Source organism: Dipodomys spectabilis, unplaced genomic scaffold (assembly GCF_019054845.1).
Source record: "Dipodomys spectabilis isolate Male_0828 unplaced genomic scaffold, ASM1905484v1 ptg000002l, whole genome shotgun sequence".
Taxonomy (NCBI): domain Eukaryota; kingdom Metazoa; phylum Chordata; class Mammalia; order Rodentia; family Heteromyidae; genus Dipodomys; species Dipodomys spectabilis.
In genome coordinates this window covers 32662-45548 of record NW_024870679.1, presented here as the reverse complement: position 1 = coordinate 45548, position 12887 = coordinate 32662, and positions in this window count along the sequence as shown.

The window sequence follows — 12887 nt, the reverse complement described above, 5'->3', positions numbered from 1 at the left end:
AAGCTGTCCCAAGTCAATTTATTTATTGTCTAAAGGTAAATATGGAGATATTCACTGAGAATGAATTAATTTTTAGTGTGCTTTCATTGATTAAAAGTGTTTATATATCCACAATGATTAAATCATAGAGATATATATTATAAAATTTTTCAATATTGCCAGCTCTTTGAAGGAATTAGTGCTTGTTTGTATTTCACTGGTTTTGCATATTATAACTATTTTCTATGAAGTGGTTTATAGTCATATAAATAAACCTTCCTTCATTTTCAAAAGGCAATGATTAGCCGGGTGGTGATGTCTCATGATGAATACTTCCAAGTACTCAAGAGCCTGAGATCTAAGGATCATGGTTCAAAGCTGGCCCAGGCAAAAAGTTCCTATGAGACTCTTATCTCCAATTAACCACTCAAAAATTGGAAGTAGCCCTGTGGTTCAATTGGTAGAGTGCTAGCCTTCAGTACAAACAGGCTCAGGGACAGTGCCCAGCCCTAAGTTGAAATCCCACAAATGACCAAAAACAGAGTAATGATTGATTTCAAGAAGCAATTTCTTGGTAACTTCTATGAATTGAAAAATACTTTGTATGAATGTGTGTGTATATATTTTCAGTGTCAGAACTGGGAATCTTCTCTTGCCAGGAACACATGTATATCACAAAATCCATGCCTCCAGCCTGATTTCTTTCTTCTTCTTTTTGACTATTTGGATTATCTTTGCATAGTTGTATAAAGGTGCTGCCCTTCACTGAAGCAGTTGATGAATACAGGGAATCTTCATCAATGACACCCCTTTCAAGACTCTCACCAATGCCTTTCACCTCACCCCTTCCCTCACTCATCTTCAATTTAGGTCATGTGTTGAATTTGTTGCCACGTAATACAAATGTATGTGTACAATGTATCTTGATCTGGGTCATCACTTCAATATCTTCATCCTCCTTCAACCCACCCCTTCTCTTACATTTCTCAATTCTATGGAGGCTCTGGCCCCCAGAGCCAGCCTGAATAGCAATCCTACTCTTGGGTCCACTTTCAGGACCCCCAAAGACCACCAGAGATCTTAATCCTTGCAAAAGCAAAAGAGTCCTTTATTGCAAGCTGGAGCTGGACCTCCCTGCACACAGTCCCAGCTGGTTAAGCAGGAAGGCCCTGAACTCTGTTTTCTCATAGCTTTTATAATACAAAGTGAGCAAGCAAGGGGTCTTTGTTCTGCTTATCTTAGGTTTTTTGCAACTATTCCTGTTTCCCTTGGGACTGGCTGACTCACACTGTGGTTCTCAGCAAGCTTCAGGCTTTTCAAAGACTCAAGGACTACCTTAAGACTAGAGTCACTCTGTCTGGGAGTCACTCTGTCTGGCTCTTCACCGCCTAACTGAACACCTACCAGGAACACAGGGACACATCATATGTCACCCTTCCAAGTTTATTGTTGGAGATGGAGTTTAATCATGAACTCTTTTCTCAGGTTTAAGGAGCTAGAATCTTTCTATCAAAGTAGTTGCTTGATATAAACACTGCCTCCATCTTACAAGAAAATACAGTCCAAGATTTGAACCTCTTGTCAGAGGATTTTTTTCTTTTGAATATAATTTTATTGTTATTATTAAGGCTGTACAGAGCAGTTACCACTTAATAGGTCAGGTAATGAGTACATTTCTTTCTTTCTTTTATACATTGGACAATGTATTCTTCCTCTTAGAAAATGAGAGCTACCAAGTTAGGCACAGGTCATTCATGTCTGTAATACTAGCTACTCAGAAAGCTGAAATCTGAGGATCACAGTTTAAAGCCAGCCCAGGCAGGAGAGTCTATGAGACTTATCTCCAATTAACTATAAAAATTGGGAAGCAAAGGTCTGGTTTCAGTGGTGGAATGCCAGTCTTGAGTGAAGAAGCTAAGCGATAGTAACCAGTCCCTAGGTCCAAGCACACACACACACACACACACACACACACACACACACACGCACGCACGCACACACACACACACACACACACACACACAAATATTCTAAGCTAGGGAGGTGAGCAGTAGTAGAGGCTTGCCTGGCATATGCAAAGATCAGAGTTTGAACTCAGCACAGGGTGAAATAATTACTGTACTTTCTACTAGTTTTCATAGTCAAATCATAAGACAGTAAATAAAATGTCAGAAAGGACATAGAGAGTTTAGGGACAAAAGTTTTGAAAACTAATGTGTATGAAAATTTAGTTGATTGCAGTGGCTTGAGCTTTTGTAAATCTGCATTGTTCTGAGAATGTTTTCTTTCTTTTTTGGTGGTGGTGGGGGGGTGTTAATACTATGGATTAAGTACAGGTTCTCTACTTGAATGGCTAGAATTCTACCATCTGAGTTATCACTATCCCTCAGCCTTGATAAAAGATGTTTTCAGTACTTGAAAAAAGCAGGCAACTGTGGCTCATACCTGTAATCCTAGGTACTAAAGAGGTAGAGATTGGTAGGTTATGGATTGAAGCTAGCATAGGTAGGAAAGTCCTTGAGAATTTTATCTCTAAATAAGCAAAAGTGAAAAAAATTGGAGATGTTCATCAAGTAGAGCTCTAGGCTTGAGAAACAAATCCTCAAGGACAGTACCCAGGCCTGAGTTCATGGCCTGGAATTGACACAGACACACAGACACACAGACACACACACACACACACACACACACACACACACACACACACACACGAAAATAAAACTAACCAATTCAAATATTATTTTATCTATCATACAGACAAATATTCTGGTTTTGATCTGGACTATAGTTTTAAACTCTGATAAGATATTATCTTACTGTTTATATCATCTTTAAAGTAGATGAGTTCCTACTGCCTTGTAGGAGGTGCTCAGTTTAAGCATGATATCCATCTCTGAAGACTTGGAGGCTGATAACTGGCTTTTACCAAGCCAGTAACAGTAGGGAAAATATGAAAATTTACGGTTTGAACAAGCTGGCACTGATGGCTCACACTAACTACTCAAGAGCCTGAAATCTGGAAGAGTAGGGTTCCAGCCCAGGCAAAGAGTCTGTGAGACTTTACCTCCAATTAACCAGCAAAATTGTGACCACAGACTTGGCTCAGTGATAAAGCACCAGCTGTGAGGATAAGAGCTGAGCAAACAAAAGGATCTGTGTTCAAGCAACATTATCTTGGGGTTGGGACATGTGAAAATGTTTAACATCATTTGTTGATGAGAAACAAGACACTACGAGAGGCTCAGAGAAATATTGATGGTTTTCGCAAATGGAGATAAGAATGATGATTTCAAGATGCCACTTGATCTTTGTTTTCAACCACTTCAGGAATAGTTTTATCAGAGTGCCAACTCTAAGATGAGCTTTGAATCAACTTTATCACGAACCCACAACACAACACAAAACACAGTGTACTCACAATGTCCTATGACAATTCTTTCTAGTTTCTAACCTGGATTCAGAGGTTCTGCCAGGCAAATTAATGGAAGCAAAGTAGCTCATGGGCAGGTAATTTTAATGTGAACTGGGGGTTAACTTCAGGTCCTGTCACACTTCAGCAGCACAGGCCCAGAGATATTGGAGCCCTTGTCTTTGCTTGTCAAGCAGGAACCGTCTCCTGTTCCCTTCTTTCTAATTTCCCCTGCAAAGAGTTTATTTAAGAAGTAAAAGCCACTCAGGAGATGAGTAGGGGGACCAAAAAACTGGTTGTTCCTAAATGTTTTATTTATTCCCCCTGTGACGCCAGAGACTTACAGGAAGGAAAATTGGGACAGGTGAACAAGGCATTTGTTGCATCTTTTAAGTTTCTGGGTTATATATTATAAATAGTATTTAAAGAAAAGATAAACAATCAAAAAAGAATACTCCTACCATTGTAAGAAGTTCAGAAAAAAACACATTCCCCAAGCAAGAACATTTCCAAGTATTTGCAGAGACAAATCCACTAATTAAGCAATGGTTAGTTTTCAGGACAATGCAAAGTGGATGCTGTGAATTTCCACTTGATACTAGGAAAGCAGAACACAAGGGAGGACATTTTGTTGCTCATGACAACATTGAAGCAGCTCAACACCTCCACACTCCCACAGATATCTGGTGCACCTTTTGTGTCCTTAAAGGAAAGACAAGTGTGTGTGTGCACATGCCCAGACTGTGATCCTCTGCCCAAGCTCTTTGGGAATAGGCAGGAAGGAAGCAGCCTGCAGAGGGGATGGTCATGTAGGGGATAATACAGAGGTATCAACAAATAAAACTAGCCTGATCAATGGCTAAAGCAAGGATTGGAGCAACCAAATGAATTTTCCAGAACACCTTTCTTTGCCTTTCTGAGGGTCCTCTTTATTGGGCTTCAAGCTTCCCACAAGCAAGTTTGCATCCTGTTGCCATGCTTTTGGCTGAAGCTTGAAGCTTGCAAAACTACTGGGTTGGGTGATGCTCAATAAATGAAGAATGTCTCCCAGGGATTTAATCTGAGTTAAACCCAACAATATGTCAGTTGTTTAGCACAGCACCTGGGCCTTATTGAACAGCAACAATGTTGCCTTTTGCTGTAACCAGCATTTCACTTTGGTAGGAATTTGCCAAGATATTTTTAAGTTTAATTTTGTTGACTTTATTTTCTTAAACCAGTACTAGGGCTTGAACTCAGAGGACCATGTAGTCTCTTTGCCTTTTTCCCTCGAGGCTGGTTCTATCACGTGAACCATTCATCCACATTTAGCATTGTGCTGGTTGAGATAACAATCTCACTGACTCTTCTACCTAGGCTGTCTTCAAACCGATTCTTGAATTTTAGTTTTCTGAGTAACTAGGATCACAGGTATGAGCCACCAGTGCCAAGTCATTTATTTGGAATTTTTAAGACAAACTCTTGCTATGAGTTCCAGGTTTGCTTGGATCTCATAATTTTACCTGCTGAGATTACAAGAACATACCACCACATGTAGCTCCCTTATCTTTTTTTAACTTGCTAGATTCATAAACAAATGAAATTACCGCAGCTATCTGGCCCCACCCCATCCCCACTTATCATTATTTACAGGCATTGCGGCCAATGCCTCCCTCCTGCAACAGGTGGTTCCTTCCACTTGCAGCTCCCACACCTCAAGCTAACTTACCTAGTTGAAGGGTGGCTTCACTTGTCCACATTACAAACTGACTTGGGACAGTGTATTACCTGCAGAAAGTTCACTTGGGAAGAATGACTGTCCAGAGCCCATCCCAGTGGAAGAAAAGTTACCTTCCACTGTAGCCACAATGGTCAGTGGCTTCTTCATCTCTGTCCTCCGTGAGAGCCTGAAAGCCTGTCTCACTAGGGCAGGGCAACTGCTGTCAGACATTGAGGTACTTTACTGGGTCAGGGAAAGCTATAGGTGATCTGCTGAGCTAATCCTTTATTCCTTTACTTTACACTCCATTTTCATTGAATCACATGTTCAGCTCAAAGCCAAGTGAGTTAAAGCCTCAGCCTCAATCAGATAGGCATCTTCTATGTTAAGACCTTGAGAGACTGTGAATAATCTCAGGGATGGTCAGGGCTGTAAGATGGAACTCTGAAGTTGCTTGAAAGCACATACAGGTAATAACTTAATGGAATGAGGGGGCATGTGGAAGGCCTACCTGGGGTATCAAAGCTGTTCGTGGAGAGACTAGAGCACGTGGGACAAGGTGTTCTCAGTTTCTTATAAGGACTTTCCTTCAGAGAGGTATCACTGAGCCATGTCAGAACAACATTGTGACAAATACAAAATTTTTCTGGGTTTCTTGAAGGAACAAAAGCTTTGCAGAGAGTAGAATCCATCTCTCAAGAGGAAGCTGGGAAATTACTACCCAGTAACACTGGGCCTTGTTGATTTAGAAGTTAGAATTTTTCTGTCATAGATGTTGCTGGGCATAAGCACTGTTATTTTAAGGATAGCCTCCATCTTACAAGAAGGTATTTTAACTTAGACACCTTATGTCTTAAGAATGTTTTCCTAGGGGTTGGAGGTGTGGTTCAATTCTTAATCAGGTGAGAACAAATGGTTTTTCGGAGTTTTTGCTTTTTACACGTATGTTGGTTTTAGTTATTGCTCAGGTAAATTTTTAAACACTTTCAAACTAGCTAATTGCACAAATTGTGAAACTAAGTTCTGACTAATCAGAACAAAGGGCAGTGAGCCTTCTGGCTCAGGGTACTTGCTTATGTGGCTTCCTGTCTAAAAGAGCTTTGTCTTGCTGAGTTCATGTTGGTGTCTTTATTCCTACATGTGTGACACCCCAATCTCTCAACATATTTCCATCACTTTTAGGACCCATCTGTGATTTTCTGGCATACACTTAGAGGATCAAAGAAAGTTTTTGTTTAGGAGGAGACATGTTCTACTGCCCAACCTCAGCAGCCTCCAGTTCTGGTTGACATTGGTTTATCGGGAATGTGAGGAAGGGGAGAGAACAGGGACCTCAATAACTCATGACCCCATGTATGCCAAGGCAGGAATAATGAGAGTACAAGAACTGAGCTTTTCAGTGGTTCAGTGTATGTATGACTGAGCATATGTCCAAGGAAATAAGCTAGACAAGACACTGTCTCATTATTTGATTCTCCAATTAGGGGAAAAAATGTTGGAGGTTGCGGCAGCAGTCTCATTCCAGATGAGAAATCTCAGTAGCAGAGGTCTGTATGAAAGGGGACACAAGAAACTTCCAAATATGCACCTGCTCAAAATGAATAGAGGGATAGACAAAGAAGAATGGGGAAGGAGAATACTTTCATAATCATCCATTAGATTATTTATCCTAGTAGCTAAATAGAGGCTTCTTGGAAATAAGAATAGCCAAAAAAAACACTTGAGGAAATTCTCAGCATCCCTGGTGAAAAAGACAACGCAAATCAAAACAGCATTGAGATTCCAACTCACCCTAATAAGATTGGCCATCAGCAAGAATACAAACAATGCTGGTGGGAATGTGGGGGAAAGAAACACTATGATATTGTTGGTAGGAATGTAACGTAGTGCAACTGCTTTAGAAGGAAGTTTGGAGATTTCTTAAGCACTAAACATAGAAGTACATACTATGTTCCATCAATACCACTCTTAGGTATCCATCCAGAATATTACCCAGAATAGAATGGGTTAGAATATGCTTGTTAGGTAAATTCAACTGGTAGCTGACTAAAGAGAGTAGCAAGTGCTATTCAAGCAAGGGAAAGATTTATTGCAGGGTGATTCTTGTCAAATTGGATGCATATGCAGCAGGAATAAAAAAAGGTGGAACCACAGCCAGGCCAGACTTACCAAGGCCAGGGGTAGAAGAAGGTGTGGTCACACCAGATACAGATGTGACTTGAGTAGGGGGGAAATGGCTGCCTCCAAGTGTGTCAGTTACCTAGGTAACACAGGTACTGGGTGGAGACTTAAGCAAGAATAGGGATGAGCCTGCTCTGCCTTCCCAGGGGGGACCTTACATTCTAGCCATTTAATAATCATGAAATAGGGTATAGATTCTCTCTAGCTCCTTCCTGCTGACAGGGGGCATCGACATTAGGAGTAAAAGGCTGAGATGTGGTCCCCTCTGGGAGAAGGCAGCAGGCAGCAGCTGTCCCTTGGTGGTCATGAGTCCTTAGATGAAGCCTGGAGGAGGCAAGTGTCTTGGATGAAGTCTGCAGAAGTCTCATGAGGCATTGACAGACTGAAAAAAAGCACTACAGAGCAAATAAATGGCAAGAAGAACGACTTGGGGATGAAAAATATCACCTGCAATTCAGCCTGTCCTGGAGTTGGTGGAAATTTCCCTAGCTATTTCTCACATCTAGCAATTAGGTAGGGAGATCATTAAGTAACAAAGGCAAGAGTGTAAATTCCTCTCCAGTTAAAAGGTAGACTGGTATGAACATTAGAGGAGCAAAGCTTCTACGTCTATTGACCTCCTGGTTCTGGTTAATTTTGAAAGGGCAGGCACAAAGTGGCTGATGTGACATCATGTCCTCTTACTCCTCTTCATGTTCCCTTCTTCCCCAGACAGGCTGAGTCTAGGTGCTTGTTGCTGAAATGGCTTGTCCCAGTTACTATTCACAGAGGTTTGAACTCAAGGCCTAGGCACTGTCCTTGAGTACTTCTGCTCAAGGCTAGCGCTCTACCACTTTGAGATATAATACCACTTCCAGTGTTTGGCTGGGTAGAGATAAGAGTCTTAGCCATGCTTCAGCCTGGCTCTTTGCAGGTTAGTTTGATTCTTAAGGATTTTTCAGCCAGGGTTTGCTTTGAACTGCAATCTTTGCCACAAAAACCCTTTATTATTTCCAATTAAAGCAACAAGGTGATCAAGTAGAATAAGTAGAGCTTACCTGGTCCTTATCAAGAATTGACCAACAAATATTCTGCCATGAAAAAACTCGTTAGATGTGATGAGAATTTTAGCAAAGACTTGTTTCTGGTAACCCTAACAGTGCTTAGTTAACCAAAGTTACAGAAAGTGCCTTAGCTTTTGTAAATCCAAAGTAATCTTTTACGAGGAATCAGCTGCATGTGATGGAGGCAAGCAAGACTCCAGTCTACTTTTACCATGGTGGAGGTAGTCAAGATGGTCTAGGCAGGAGTGAGGCCTGTCTTCCAGGTTGGAAGAGATGGACTGGATCTGGACTGCATGTAGACTGACAGGCACTGAACTCCAAAACTAAACTGGACAGACCTCAGATATCTCAGACAATTTAAGACAAAATACTTGATTACAATGAAAGATAACATGTTTACACAGACAGACATACACACATACACATACACACTGAGTACATTAAGTATTACAGCATCCAAAAATGAATAATAGTAGTACTATGATATTATTTTGCCCAGTATATAGAACCATGTGATTGGTAGTAGAATACACAACACCAAACGAAAAAGGAAAAACTCAAAACCTAAAATTTTTGACAACAATGTTTAGACATCTTTGCTAACAAAGCACATCAGATGGTTGGGCTTCAGTTACAAGGGCCAGTGAAGAGGCAGCAAAAAATGGGTGGAGGAGTAGTAAGCCTGTTGGAAGGTTAAGGTTCAGATGAGACCAAACTCTTAACCCACCATGTGGCCAAGATGGTGAAGTCAAGATGGCAAATTTCTGAAAAAGTGCAAAGAAAACCTGAACAAATGGAAACTCTGACAATTTTCAAAACTAGTGTGACTAGCCTTTGAGAGGGAACCTTGAGGGGAGACCCAGGACCCAGCCTGCTTTGCCCTCTTCAGGGCACAAGCCAAAACATTGTAGAAAAGAGAAAGGGAGAGCTAGGGAAAGTTGGAGAGGATTGACAGAAAGAGAGCTAAGAGAGCCTCAAAGTCAACAGATGTCTGAGCATTTACCGTTGCAGTAGCAAAAACCGTTGAAACATGAGAATGGCATAAAAGTTAGGGGTTCTGGCTTTCCAGGGTACACAGGAGGCCTTTCAAAGAGGTTTCATGGCTAAGGCTTGACTTGCAGCACCCCATTAAATGTGTAGGAGAGTCAGTCTGGTGAGTGAAGGAGAGTTGACCAGGCATAAGTAGCATGTTCACTTCTCCCAGAGCTCTCTATAGAGAAATGGCCAAGCCCCCAAAACCAAGCATCCTTGGCTCCAGAGGTGACCAGCCTTTTGACTAAAGGTCATAGGAGCTCTCTGGCGTGGCACGAGTCTCTACAGAGACTGAGCAACAGAACCGTAGAGAGTAGTTTTACTCACCGTTCAGCTGTGCTCTTCTCATTATTGGCATCCTGGAAAGCCATTGATATCTGAGGGTTAATTTTATACCCTGCTATTTTGCCAAAGTTTCTGATCAGCTCAAGTAACTTGGGAGTACAGTCCATGGGGCTCTTTAAATACAATATCATGTCATCTGCAAAGAGGGAGAGTTTTACTTCATCCTTCGCTATTTGGATCCCCTTTATGTTTTCATCTTGTCTTACTGCTGTAGCTAGGCATTCTAATACTAGGTTGAAGAGGAATGGCGAGTGTGCACACCCTTGTCTTGTTCCTGAGTATAGAGGAAATGGCTTTAACTCTTTCCCATTAAGTATAGTGCTGGCTATAGGTTTGTCATTTATACCCTTTAGTGTCTTGAGAAATGTTCTATGGGTTCCTAGATCTTCCAGAGCCTTCATCCTAAAGGGGTATTGGATCTTGTCAAATGCTTTTTCTGCATCTATTGAGATAACCATGTGGCCTTTATCCTTGCTCTTGCTGATGTGATGAATCATATTAATTGTTTTGAGCATACTGAACCAGATTTGCATCCCTGAAATTAATCCTGTTTGATCATGGTGTATGATTCTTTTGGTGAGTTGTTGAAGTCTATTAACCAAGATTTTGTTGAGAAGTTTTACGTCCCTATTCATTAAAGAAATGGGTCTATAGTTCTCTTTCTTTGATGAGTCCCTGCCTGGATTTGGGATGAGGGTTATGCTGGTTTCATAAGAAGAGTGTGGTAGTGAATTTTTGCTTTCCATTTCACTAAAGAGATCGAAAAATATTGTTGTGAGTTCTGCTTTGAAGGCCATGTAGAATTAAGCTGTAAATCCATCTGGTCCTGGACTTTTCTTAGCTAAGAGGCCTTTTATTGCTCCTTCTGTTTCGATGCTTGATATGGGTCCTTTAAGTTCTTTTAAATTATCTTGGTATAGTTTGGGTGTACCAATATTTGCTAGAAATTTGTCCATATCTTTCAGGTTCTTAGATCTATCAGTGTAAAGTTTTGAGAAGTATCCCTTATTATATTTTGAATCTTGGCTGTTTCTGTAGTGATGTTTCCATTCTCATCATTGAGTTTGTTTATTTGGGTGTGTTCTCCTTTTTTGCTCATAAGATTTGCCAAGGGTCTGTCAATTTTATTAATTTTTTTCAAAGAACCAACTCTTTGTTTTGTTAATTTTTTCTATAGTTTTTTTGGACTCTACTTCATTTAATTCAGATTTAATTTAAATTATTTACTTCTGTCTACTGGATTGGGGTTTAGCTTGTTGTTCTTTATCAAGGAGCTTTAGATGCCTATTAAATTGTTGGTTTCAGATATTTCCAGTTTCTTGACGTAGGAACTCAGAGCTATAAACTTGCCTCTGAGTACTGCCTTGGCTGTGTCTCAAAGGAGCTGGTAATTTGTGTGACCATTTTTGTTGAATATTATAAACATTCGAATTTCCTTTCTAATCTCTTCCATGACCCATTAATGGTTCAACAGTGTGTTGTTCAGCCTCCATGTGTTACAGGATTTTCTTTGGTGGCTTTTGGTGTTGAATTCTAATTTAACTCCCTTATGGTCTGAGGGAATGCAGGGTATCATTTCGATGTTTCTGAATTTGGACAAATTTGCTTTGTGGCCTAGAATGTGGTCTATTTTGGAGAATATTCCATGTGCTGCTGAGAAGATGGTGTTATCTGATGCTGTTGGGTGAGATATTCGGTAGATGCCCATTAAGTCTAGTTAATCTATGCAGATTTTAAGATCCGAGGTTTCTCTGTTCTGTTTTTTCCAGGTTGATCTATCTAGTGGGGATAGTGGTGTATTAAAGTCCCTCACAATTAATGTCTTTGGATCAAAGTGATATTTGAAGGAAAGTAGTGTTTCTTGGATAAATTTTGGTGCTCCGTTATTTGGTAAGTAGATGTTTAGAATCATAATATCCTCTTGAAGGTGAGATCCCTTAATTGGGATGTAGTGACCTTCTTTATCAGTTCTCCTTGATTTTAATTTGAATTCTATTTTATCTAATATTAGGATTGCAATTCCCACCTGTTTATGAGGTCCATTTGCTTGATATAGTTTACTGCAGCCTCTCACTTTCAGAATAGTTTTATTTTTGTGGGCAAGGTGTGTCTCTTGAAGACAGCGGATAGAAGGATCTTGCTTTTGGACCCAACTGGACAATCTATGTCACTTAATTGGAGAGGTAAGACGATTAATATTAAGGTTTAGGACTGAGAGGTGTTTGTCTACCCCTACGTTTGTATCCATATTTGGGGCAGGAAACTGTGCCTTGGCTGCTCTTGTTATTATTATGTATTTCTCTGTTTGTGGACTGGTTCATTGCCTATAATCAGTTCTTGTTGTTTTTCTATATGTTGAATGACTTTGAGGATTTTTTGTAGAGTTGGTTTGGTAGAGATATATTACTTCAGATTTTCCTTTCTGTGGAAGGTTTTCATTTGTCCTTCTTCTATGAATGAGAGCTTAGCTGGGTAGATTATTCTTGGTTGGTAGTTATTTGACTTTGGAGTGTGGCATACCTCTTTCCAGGGCATGCTTGATTTTATGGTGTCTGCTGAGAAGTCTGGGGGAATTCTGATTTGGTTAACTTTATATGTGATTGTTCTTTTCTCTCTGACAGCTTTAAGTATTCTTTCTTTAGTGGCTATTGAGCTGGTAAGGATTATAATGTGGCTGTGGGATGACCTGTTCTGGTCTTGTCTATTTGTGGTTCTAAAGGCTTCTTGTATCTGGATGGGCCTGTCCTTTTGTATATTTGAGAAGTTCTCTGCTAGGATTCTGCTGACTATATTTTCTAATCCATTGGCTTTCCTCTGCAGGCCCTCTTGTATACCTATTATTCTCAAATTAGGATTTCTGAATGTATCCTGTATTCCTGCAGTGATCTGTAATTCTTCTTTGTTTTGTTATGAATAATGGTGTGCTCTTTTTCTATGCACCCTAAACTGTCTTCAGCCTCCGATATTCTTTCTTCAGCCTCCTCCATTCTACTTTGAAGGCTTTTTACTTCAGTGTCTAACACCTTTGCTGCTTGCCGGTCTTTCTTAATTGTGGCCTGCTCCTTATTAAGGTTTTCTTTTAAGTCTTTAATAGATTGCTTTACCTCCTGAAGTTGGTCCTCAGACCTTTCTTTCCACTACTTAATCTGGATTCCTATATTTTTATTAGCTTCTTTCTCCCTCTGCTGGAGTTCCTTTA